Raw genomic sequence first — 12,669 nt, 5'->3', positions numbered from 1 at the left:
ACCCCAAGGAGAAGAAAATGAAAATAGTGTCGTCAGATTTTTCACGTGAACATGTGTGTTCTTTTTCCCTAACTATATAATTAAGCATGTATGATCTAAACCGAGGTATGTGGATTGTATTAGTTAGTCAGGTAAGGAGAGTATTAAAAGCCCAACCCGTTTAAAATTGTCAGGTAATTAAATAATACAAGTTAACACTAAACACTTGACATGGACTATTTACTCCTATCCATAGTTTAATACGGTGTACCAAATGAGCTAAATCATATAAACCATGCAATTCATAGCTACATTGACTAATTTCTAGTAAGAACTAACATAAAATAGATACATATTAGATGCAATAAAAAAAAAAGGTAGCTGATTTTCCCACTCCCCTTTTTTCCACTTACACTCCCTTTTACTTTTTAATACTTTTTAATCAATATTGTTCTTTTATGTTCCTCTCTTTCCTATTCTACACTTACCCTACATTGAGGTTTTGATAACTGAAATTAAGAAAAGTTAATAGAAAATAAATCAAAAATAAAATATGGAAATTGATAGAGATGTAAGTATTTGTAAGTCAAATTCTTTGTTTTTTTTTACCAAGTATGTGAGTACTATTTATCTTTATTGTAGTTAATAGATAATAAAAATTTTGGGCTAACATGTTTACAGGTAGAAGAACCAAAGAATGCTTCTAACAAAATTGACATTAGGAGCTTAGATATGCAGAGAGCAAAATATGCATAATATATAATAGTCTCAGATTAATATTAGTAATTGATTGTACATGTCTTTTTATTAAAGGGAAAGGGAGTGTAAAGGTAGAATAGGAAAGAGAAAAAACAAAATTGAACAAAATTGATTAAAAGGTATTAAAAGCGAAAGGGAGTGTAAGTGGAGAAAAGGGGAGTGAGAACATCACCTCCCTTAAAAAAAAACATATTCCAAAATAAACATATGTTTAACAACATAATTAAAAGTGTACCTATTGAAGTTGTGCCCTGAAATCCTTGAGAGAATTGAAATATTTTGTTATAGTCATCTAAATCTATCTTGTTGCTAATCAACCTATCTATCAAATTATATCTTTGTGACTTTTTCATTTCATCTTATTCGTACAAGGGTGAATTTCATTGAGACAAATTATTTCTCTTATGAAGACAAATCAATGAAAATATTAAAATTGGAGAATTAGGGATAAGAATTTTACCTACGAGACTTTCATAACAAAGAATACAAAAAGCAGCATGTATTTTTTTGGGACAGCTATTAGGGCTAAGTTTCACATATATGTTTTTTATTTTGACATAGTTTATTATAATCGAAGATACTTCTTTATGTGGGACCAATTAGGATACTAGGATATTTATTTCTTTATATGAGACTTCAAACTTGCATACTTCTTTACGTGAGAAACTACCAAAAAGCCATAAGATGATAGACTCAGCCAATGGGGTATATAAGTTTAATATTTTCTTTTCCAAAAAGCTACCTAGGCTACAGTCCAGTGTAGCCCACTAGATAGTTTTGCCCGTGCTATTAGCGACTTATAATTAGTTTACTGACACATATGCATGCCAAATATGAACATACATTAGTTAAGCAATTTCTTCCCTTAATTTCTAGTTTGTTATCTCCAACATCTTTGATAAAATGCCTCGAAGAGACAAACTTGCTATTGGGAAAATTAATGCCTCGAAGAGAAAATTTTGCTATTGGGAAAATTTTGGAACTTTCATTTTGATCTCATGGGGAGAAATTCTTGGACCCACCGCTTCTTAAAATGGAGGACATTGATGGTTTTGAAAATATTTGTAGTCCAAACACATAGAAATTTCGATGGAAATATCGGGATATTATCAATATCGATAAAAATTGAATAAAAATCACGAAAATTGTAAGAAAAACTTGAAAATTTTTCTTGAAACTTTGGAAGATGTTTATTTAATCAATTATCTATTACTGTATCACAAAAAATTGGAAGGAAATGCATTGCATGATGGGTTTAACTAATTTAAGTTGATTATATAGCAAGCTAACAAGCACTGCGAGTGTATAAGATATGTCATAATTAATGAAAGAAAATTAAACACACCATAATCATGTATTTATAATGATTTACTACAATATTTTACACTTTCTACATTGCATGGTAAGATACATGAGTGACTTAGTACCACATAAAGTTCCTATAAGGTTTAAATTTGAGTTATTTATACTAACACCTCCTGAGGTTTTCGGCTTTTACACAAAACTCCTTGGGGTTTTAGAAATTACAAGAACACCCCTTGAGGTTTTAAATTGTTTTTACAAAACTCCTTTTCGTTGATTTTTTATCCGAAAATTGATGATTTTATACACAAAATTCTCTAAATGACAAAGTTGGCCTTTGAGATTATATTGCATATACTTCATTGAGGTTAATTTTGTCATTTGCATAAGTTTTTTTTTTCAATGAAATCATCAATTTTTGGACAAACAATTTACGAAAATGGGTTTTGTGAAAACAAATTGAAACCTCAGGGGGTGTTCATGTAATTTTTTAGACTTAAGGGGGTTTTGTGAAAACACAAGAAACCTCATGAGGTGTTAGTGTAAATAACTCTTCAAATATTTCATTATCTTCATCATCTCAATATTATCGATATTATAGTGATATTATAGTGATATTTTGGTCAAATATTGCTGAAGTGTAAGAGAAATTATCGACATCGATATTTTTCGATATTATTGATATTTATACGATATGTGTATGGATACATTCCAAAATATCCCTCACCCAAAAAAACAATAATATCCTTGATATTTCGTCGATATTATCGATATTTTAGACTATGATCATAATCTCCAATGATAATAACAAGCATGGAAAAAAAAGAAAATATTTCCTTACTAAATCATCACTATTTGATTTAATGTAATTTTTCTTAGGTTGTTAAGTCACTCTTTTCTTGTTAATTATTTCCATTTAAACTCCTCATTGGGTATTCTAGTATGTAGTTTTATAATTGATAAGAGCACTTCCACCGAGAGGCCCCATCTCAAACAAGAGGCCCCAATCCAGTTTCCAGCGCCCAAGTCTTGCCAGGGCAAAAGCTAGGCTCCACCAACCTGGCAAACTCGGAAGGCAAGACTTGCCTGGGCTGTTGCCTAGCAAGCTGACCTAATGTTGACATTATTGTGACGTCAGCAACCAATTTAAATAATAATAAAAATAAGAAAAAAATACCAAATAATTCAAAAAAATTATTATTATAAATACCTAGCCATGAAATACCAAAAAATCCAAAACTCTATACAAAATTCCTCTCCTCATATCTCATGTGAATAGTGGTTACCCCTGGGTTGCCATGGCAATGGGTGGAAAACCAACAAAAAAATTGCTAGGGAAGACACTATTCATGTGAATAGGGACAACCCTTACCTCTCCTTGTCTTTTGCCTAGACAAATGGGTGGAAATTCTCTACGAATAAGCTGCTAGAGTTATAGCTTGAATTGAATTAACTTTATATCCACGAAACCACTTCTTTGTTTGTTTTTTGTTTTTTTTTTCAAATCTACCATAAAAAAACAAAATCAATATGTTCTCTACATCAAATTCATCATAAGTAGCCCAATAATTTGTTTTTTTTTTCTTCTAAACCTGCTAAAACCAATCTGATTTTTATTTTTGGGACAATGTTAGGTAACCCGACTTTCTTTTCCCAATCTAGGTCTTCAAAGTTTTTATTATTTGGAGACAATATTGTAGAGTATATATCATTTTCCACCTAAGTTAGGAAAGAAAAATTGAGACGTGGAGGGTCCATTTGATAATCATTTTATTTTTCAATTTTCTATCTTTTTTTTTAAATTGAAAACGGAAAACATGTTTGGTAACGGTTTTCATTTTTTAGTTGCATTTGGACTTGGCAGCCTGACTATTGTGTTCGTATGCTGACCCAGTCCAAGCCTCGGGATCTCCAGATCCAAAATTCACTAAAAATTCATCCCAACTCCGAAAAATTCAACGAAAAATGCTACAAACTCTTTTTTATTATTATTATATATGTATTTTCAATCTATGATCTCACATTAACAATTTGATCCTAAGAAAAATTTCATTTCCAAATTCCACAAAACTAAAAACTGAAAACTGAAAAATGAAAAATAAAAAATAAAAAATGAAAACAATTACCAAACAACTTTTAAATAGAGTTACCAAACAAGTTTCTTGTTTTCAGTTTTTTACAAATGAAAACTAAAAAACTAAAATATGAAAAGCACCTCATTAGCTGATTTCCCTTATCGCTTTCTCCCACAACAATTTTTAACAATAAGTGATTTTCTCATAGTTTACTAAACAGGCTGGGCTTTTCAAAATTTTTTAAAAATCACTTATCACCCCAAATAAGCAATGCCAAACTTGCACTAAATACTCATATTCAAATATAGGACATACCAACTTTGAAGCCAATTTTCCCAATTGAAAATTTTCTCTCTAAAATCAGCCTGTTTTGTTTTTATGACATTCCTCAAATTGTATATAACATGTTAACATTCCATTATTTATTTCTACATCTTCAACTACATCTTGCAAACCACCCAAATTGAAATTTATACCGTTGATTTGTATCAAGGGTCTTTGTATACTCATCTAATTTGAGTTGACATATTGTACATATTTTCTTCTAAAAATATCATATTCATTTAAAGGGTAAGTCAATATTGCATGATGCTTTCTCGTATCGTGTTCAACACAATTGGTATGACCTTTTATACATACTCGACTCTTAATTTAGAAGGTTGTTGCTCATCATAAATTCGATTTATTAGTCACATATGGAAAAAAAAAATGTTGTGTTGATGATTGGCTCTCAATATTAGCTAAATTAGACAACATTTTACTTAACTAAATGTGATCAAATAAGCATGAAAACAAGATATTTGCTATAAACAAAGAAAATATTAATTTGTTGTAGAGATCTTCCTTTGTATGATGACTTAAAAATAAGTTTTGATAATCATATGATATTGTAAAGTGAGTTCAAATGAGTAATTAGCGCCATATTAACTTAATAACCAATTAACGCTGGAGTTCTAAAGACATATATCACCCAAATGCAAGGACCATAGGGGTCCTGGACAACCCCCAACCTCTCACTTCTCTTTTTATTTTCCTTATATATATATATATCAACAAAATAATATTATGTATGTTAATATATTTTATGAGTCTCACTTTTATGTTAACACAAATCCTTAGATTACACACACAATAGACTTCCTCATTGCTCTTACAACCATGTTGGTGACTTTTGTTTATTCTCTTATTTTCCATATAACATATTATTAAGTTTTAATTGAGTTAACTCATTTAATTAAGTTTTATTTTTAAAATTTATTGTGTTGTTTGGATTTGTGAAATTTTGATTTATTCTCTATGTTTTATGTACACATGAAATCCTGGCTCCATCACTGCATATAGTCACAACTAGGGGTGGGCACAATTTCGAGTCAACCAGATCAAACCGCTCAATCCGATCATAGTTGGTTGGATTGGGTTGGTTTAGCCTAAAAATTAACGAGTCTTGGGTTCAAAAAATCATAAATCGTTATGTACGGATTGGAACCAAAACTTAAAAATATTCTTAATTTTGAGTAAACCCGACCAAACCGCCCAACCCGATCACAAAATGTTTGGGTTAGGTTGAATTAGCATAATAATAAGCATGTCTTAAATCCAAAAAATCATAAACTGTTATATATTAGGTTGAGTTATGAGTTGGAACTAAAACCAACTCAACCCAAACCATCCCCACCACTAATCACAATATCATGGGTTCAACAACAAAATAACTAAATAACTACAAAGCAACAATAACAAAATGAAAAGAATCACAACCACCATTGCAACCATTAAATAATAAAAAAATTAAAGAGAAAATTTACAATAAATATTCAACTTGGCAAGTGCCTCTTCCAGTGTAATAATCTTGAGGATGTTTTCATTCATCTGTCAAATTATACGTAAAGATCACTGTAACGGTTAGATGGAGAGGGTTCATAGAGAGCAATATAAAACCATTGCAGACTATTTATTCCAATCCGCATGATTTGCCTTTGCACAAAACGCAAGTCAGCTGTCAGCAAAAAGCAATTTGATGCATTGTTGACTTTCTCTGTTTTTATAGAGCGGCACTGGCAAAAAGCCTCTTGCTCTGATTTTGCAGGTGCAGAGAAAATGTCATTGGGGCGCTTCCTCTTGGGCAATTTGCAGTCCGATCCCTAAATCTTTGTGAGTTTACTACTTGCCCTCAACTCAGAGCTACTCAGTCAATGACTTGACATGACTAGCATAAGTAAGAAGAATAAGATAAAGCTCTATGTCTTTGATAAAGACGACTTGGGCCCCACACCAAAACTCAGGTCGGCCCACATGCTTGGCAAGTATTCACGGAATTCAGCTTCGACAAGTGTGTTGTTGAGCGTGAACAAAACTCCCACGTGCCTTTCATTCCATCTATACGAAACTTTAATAAAAATCTAGGCCGTCCTTTCAAATGAAAAAGATGAAATCTCGTTACCACAGTAAAAAAGAAATCCCTTTTTTATTTTTAAAGAAAAGGGAATAATATTTTATCCATGAGACGGATTAAAACAATTACAAAAAAATCAGGGTGTAATCAAGAGTGATTAGGCGAGCTGTCTCTACACATAAGGATTCAGTCGTTAGATTACTTGCGTAGTCTACTCTCAACTACAAACGGAAGAAGGAACCTTGATCTAAAAGTGTCAAACAGACCAGGCCAGCCTGAGTACGATACAAACAAAGCCCGTTTAAGTAAGGCCTAACACAATACGGTTCGCATCTTTGGATGGGCCAAGACAAGATAATTAGGTCCAATGAGTGGGCTGCCCTATAGCCTCTCGCTGGATGTGCCAGCTCGAAACCCATTTATTAAATTATATTTATTTCAGAGAAAAATACAACATAATATTATTACATTTATATCTTAGATAGAAGTCTATTTCTTTTCTATAATAATATATATTAAAATTTTAATATTTTCTTTATATATTTCAAGTTTCAATTTTAAAAATCCAAACAATAATGTAGTCATTTTCTATTTAAATGTACTTTAAATAAATTTATTGACCTCTTTTTGCAACCAATAATAATAAATCTTGTTTGTATATCTATATATATAAAGCAAAATATAGAAAATGGTGAAACATTCAAAATACCAGAAAATACACCTTGGTTAATTCAAACATTAAGAATTGAAATTATTAATTAAATGAGGATAATATGGTAAATTCACACATTTTTATATTTAAAAAATTAAAATTAAAAGAAAAATCAGATAATGGACCTTATTTTTATGGAACACAACTACCCATTATCGTTTTTAATTCTAAAATAAATTTAATTTTTTTTAAAAAAAATCTCACAAGCAAAATAGTGCGTACGGAGAAGCTAGTACATAATTATAAAAAAAAAAGATTTAAAGGAAGTTGTAAAAAAAATGCAAAACATAAGTCAAATTTGGTGTGGACCCATTTTTGCCCAACACGAGCACAATCTGAGTCCATACCATGGGCTTGGATTGGGATTAATGATTCTCATTTGCCCAACACGAGCACAATCTTAGTCCATACCATGGGCTTGGACTGGGATTAATGATTCTCATGAATAGACGATCCATCGTTTATTAAATGGGCCGACTCTAAACGGGTATAAGAACATCCATAATCATGCTCTATATTTTTTAGTTAAAATTTAGCTAAAAACACTATAAAGCTATTGTAGGAGCTCTCTATAAAATTTCAACTCCAACCATACTCTATAGTTTCAAGAGTTTTTAATTCAATTTTTGAATAAAGTATAAACACAAAAGCAACAATAAAAAATAGTCGACATTAAATAAATACTTAAAATAATATTAAATATAGAAACATTTAATTATAGAGAGTCATTAAGAGTTCTTTTTCTCTCCTCCAATTTAGGAGCTTCTAGATATGTCTCTATTGTAGGAGGAGCATGATTGGAGGTAGATTTTTTCAATTCCCCCCTAAATGATAGCTAAGAAGATGATTTAAAGAGCGCATTGTGGATGCTCTAAGTCTAGGACCGTCCATTTTTTTAAAACTATGCTTAACAATTTTGAAGCCATTGGACTAAAAGGTAGTGACAGTTTCAATCATCTTCTTGTTCGTAAAATGATAAAGCTTAATTTGATCCTCTGCCTTGAAATGTGACTAACGTCAGATTTAATAAAATATTTTACATATTATAATATTCGTGTTTTGAGAACTGTTATTTTTGGAAAGACAAAGGAGCAAAAGTTTACAGTAATTTAACTACAAGGAAACTCCGTTATGCATCTTTGCTTATTTTTGGAAAAGAGGGGTGGCAGGCCATGGAGAATTTACAAGAAAAACTTGTAAAACATACTCAGAAATATGTTGCAATGTTGACATCAATCTTCAAGCTCAATGATCTTCACCACAGAAGCATCGCCGATTTTCTGGCAAATCACAAGACGGTCATGTGACTTTATGACACCAGAGGATTTACCATAATCCAAAGCGACCTTCAAAATTGATTCATTTGTTGCACCAGTAGATTCAGCCTGCAGGAGCAAAAAGATAGAAATGCAAAAGAAAATGTCTCAGTCTGATCCAATGGGAAATGAAGCATGCAAAGTATATGCATTATTGAGATGAATGTAACCTACTCATGTCCCTACCCAGATTTTTTCCTACCATAAGGTTATTTTGTTTAAATCATTTTGACATCAAGTAATCTAGAATTGTGCTAATATTACGATATAAGTCTTCCGAGCAGCAAGCAATCTTCCATTCTTCCCTAACCAAGAAGAAACTTTTAATAACTGCTCACCTAGATTTTCGAAATACATATCACATGTGAGTGTGGAAAAAATTCTTTCTGACTATATTATTCACAAGGGCTGCATAAGATGATTATAAGAAGTTCAAGGCCAACAAGAAACCCACAGATGGAAAGATCTGGAAACCACGTGATATGAATTCATCATTTGTTTCTCCTATGTAATCAACAGGATATATATTGCTTTCAAAATTTCCTTTGTAAATAATAAAAATCAAACAAAACACAAGATTTGATTCCCACTGCTTGAGTGAAAGCAACTCAACCCTTAATTATGCTCACATTTCCACATTGTTTCAACAAAGAGACTCCTAGGCTAGGGAAAGAAAGAAAACTACTTCCGAAAGAGATTCTCTAGCAATAAACGCAAATTGATGCCTCGAACAATTAATTTCTCAATTCATACTAAAATATTTACCTTCTTTCTGTTTTCCAGTATAATAACCCTTTAAATCATACTCACTCGAGGTGTCAAATTAATACCAAACTTGTGAGATGGAAAGATATTTTGGTAAAGCTAAAATCTTTTATCCTTCCGAGTTTTAAAATGAGGCAAATATCAAAACCAGAAGAAAATCAATATCCCTATTGTGGAGAGAACACAACACAATGAAGGCGACCATCTTCCCTCATTGCAAATTACACACAAACACATATCATGTCAGAAGGTGGAAGGAATATAGAAAGGTCCATTTGCAAAACTCCTATTATTATTTTTTCTATGTACAAAATATTTGAAAAAAAAAAAAAAAGGGGCTTGCGAGATGAAATATGCACTCAGAAAGAGACTTTTTTTTTGCCTCTCCAAGTATACGGGATTGAAATAATTTAAAAAATGATACAGAATAATTCTTACTGGATGTCGAGGATCTGCTAGCATGGGAAAAAGGCCTCTAACAATGAGTGATTGCCTTGCCTGCCAGACATTCATCATAAGAAAAAGATACACATGATGAGCATCAAATTCAGTTGGAGAATGTAATGCATAAAGAAAAAGAAGCGTAAGTCCAATAACTAGATTGTCTTCTAATCATTGTTCTGTTCTCAAATTTAAACTGAGAGGTCCATAAGAGATATATTTTCATCCAAAACCAATGGGCAACGGGCGTAGAGGGTCAAGATATTTAGATATTGTCAGCAAGGCTTAGAATTCCCGATGTGCAATTTCTATTTTCAATTGGCAATGTGTGGCAGAATTGAGCCATACATGTGGATCAGTTATGCTGGGTGACGTGGAGCACGTGTGACCATTGGCCTTGACATGTAGATGAATTATTTGCTCTGATACAATGCTAAAGTTAGAGCATCCAACCCAAAAAGAATCTGCTCAGATACCATGCTAAAGTTATATTGGGTGGAGAGGCTCAAGATATTATCTATTGACATGCAACGCTTACAATTGCCAATGTGGGATTTATATTCCAACACCATATTTTACCACTCTCCCAAATCAACCCTCAATCCACATGTTCAACAATATGATTTGAAAGAATTAGTTACAGATTCCGTTGACAGAAAATTATGAGTGGGACAAAGGGAGTAAGAAAAAAAATCAACATAGGAACTGAGATAAGTTGAAAGAACCTTAAGACAAAAAATAAGAGTTTAAAAAAAAAAATATATTTAATGTACAAAGCATTTTATCTTAAGAACAGTACTCCATTTTTTCTTCTTCTTAAAATGATACTTAGAAGACCTTCTAGAATCAAAGGAAATGGACTGACAGAACTGCTCTGGGATTATGTTTCAACAGGATAAAACCATTAGTAGCCACATTCTAGCATCTAGCAGAAACCTGGAAATGTAACCTTGCCAGTGCATAAACCAAATCAGGTCAGTAACAAACCTCAAAAGCACCAGAAAATTTCCATCGGAGTTGATTTGTCTTGACCCGAGGAATTACAACAGAAAGCACAGGCATTGTTGGTCTGTACTTTGCGATCAACCTACAACAATGCCCAAGTATCAAAACCAATAAACGCAAGAGTGAGCATGACAATTACAACAGATTTGTATATAACATCATAAAGGAAAACTGTTTCTTAATTAAATATGAACCATCTAACTGAAGTTCAATAGGGAAATTAAAAATTTACATGAAATCAAATCCCATAAGCTATAGCTACCCACTCCCTAAGCATTTGAATCTAATATACAAATGAAGATAGAAGAAGAGATAAGAGAAAACCACCTTGCAGCTCGTCCAGATGAAGTGAAGCAAATAATTACAGAGGCCTTCACCTTGATGGCTGCCCGTACCTAGAACAAGCGACATTTTTATATATAATATTTCACTATACCATAAAACTTATCCTTCATACCATGCTTCAGTTAGCAAACATCTCTTCAGGGTTCAGGCCAATGGTACAATAAAAAAAGAAAAGAACTGAAAAACACTGAAAGCAAAAAACTACCGCAGAGGAAGCAATGGATTCCAAGTGGGTCATTGGTTCTCCAACATATTTGACAGCCCTCTTAAAGTACAGATCTTGATTGAAAACTTTCTCAGCCTGCATACAGCATTTTGATAAAAATAATTAAAATTCAGCTCACGATAACTGATATAAAAGAACTAATGTAATAAATGTGAACTGAGAACTTTGCCTTGCCATTGTACTTTAATATCTAAGAATCTTTTGATAACCCATCCTACGACACATGCATCCTAACAAGAATAAAGAATGGTCCCACCCTCCAAAAGAGAAACTGTCTGATCATAAGACAAAATTTCTGCACATCAAATGACTACCAGCTAGACCAACATATCACTGTATAAAGAAAGAAATAAGTATGCTTTAAAAATAAAAGCTGGCGTAACAAAACACAATAAAGAAATTCTATAGCCAACTTCAAACTGTTGTAGCTTGAATGAGAGGGAGTGAACAGAATAACCATGATACATTTTTCAACTTACCAAAACAATATATAATTAATACAACAATTCAACAAAAAGCGAAATCCTAACCCTTAGTACGGGTAGAAACTATGCCAGAGATCATCAAATTTTAGATCAGAAAAGATAAGACGGCAGAACATCATAAGCAGTGCTTAGTGTGCAAACAGAAGTCAGTTCTTCACAAAACTGAAAAAGAGGAGACTGACAACAATTTAAAAGAATAACAGGAGTTTGATAAAGTGTACATCAACACATGGAAAATTAATCCACAGTGAGGCGAAAGGTAATAGGATGGCAAAATCATGCTACTCCAACAGTAAGTTTGAAACTGCATGTCCATAAAGACCTCTACTGATGCAGGACAATAACAAAGAAATGAAGAAAGAAATACATTAGCTCAATCCGGCCTTTGGCATCACACTGACGTTTTCCTGAATCACCCCGAGTCAACCCATGCTTCAAACACGAGCGGGAAATCACAACTTCTTTCACCATTAACTAAATTTCAAAGCTCACAAAGTAGACCTTTTATAGAGCCATTGGCACATGATTCCTTGAAAGACTCAAATTAATACACTTAAATGCTAAAAGACATGTTCATGACATCTAATGCATTCATCATGTGACATACAACACATAGGGAGACTCAAAGACAATGACTATAACACTCTAAACAGTGAACCCAAAATATATGTTCAAACTGCATTTATTGCTTCATTTGCACTTGTACAGGCGCTTATCCAGTATAATTAGCCGGAAGGTTTCTCGCTTGCTCATCCCCCCATTGGGGTTTTTATTTTTGTTTTTCCGAGGAGAGGGGGGGGGGGGGGGGGGGGGGGGGGGGGGTTTTGTGGGTGGTTTGGGGGGGGTTTATATCGGGGGGAAAAAAAA

At 32.7% G+C, this 12,669-nt stretch overlaps 1 pseudogene across 1 annotated transcript in view; it reads right to left on the bottom strand.

The window, feature by feature from the left end:
* Nucleotides 8,181-12,669, bottom strand: part of LOC18786577 — a 12,839-nt pseudogene continuing 8,350 nt past the window's right edge. The window contains exons 11-15 of the transcript XR_002270240.1: nucleotides 11,297-11,430; nucleotides 11,074-11,141; nucleotides 10,729-10,828; nucleotides 9,739-9,798; nucleotides 8,181-8,604 (exon numbers count right to left, since the gene is read on the bottom strand). The product of XR_002270240.1 is annotated as a pyruvate kinase 1, cytosolic (transcript). The remainder of the gene's footprint in view (nucleotides 8,605-9,738; nucleotides 9,799-10,728; nucleotides 10,829-11,073; nucleotides 11,142-11,296; nucleotides 11,431-12,669) is intronic.

Source organism: Prunus persica, chromosome G2, assembly GCF_000346465.2.
Source record: "Prunus persica cultivar Lovell chromosome G2, Prunus_persica_NCBIv2, whole genome shotgun sequence".
Taxonomy (NCBI): Eukaryota; Viridiplantae; Streptophyta; class Magnoliopsida; order Rosales; family Rosaceae; genus Prunus; species Prunus persica.
The sequence above is the reverse complement of the archived record's forward strand: the minus strand, read 5'-3'. Positions and strand labels throughout refer to the sequence as shown.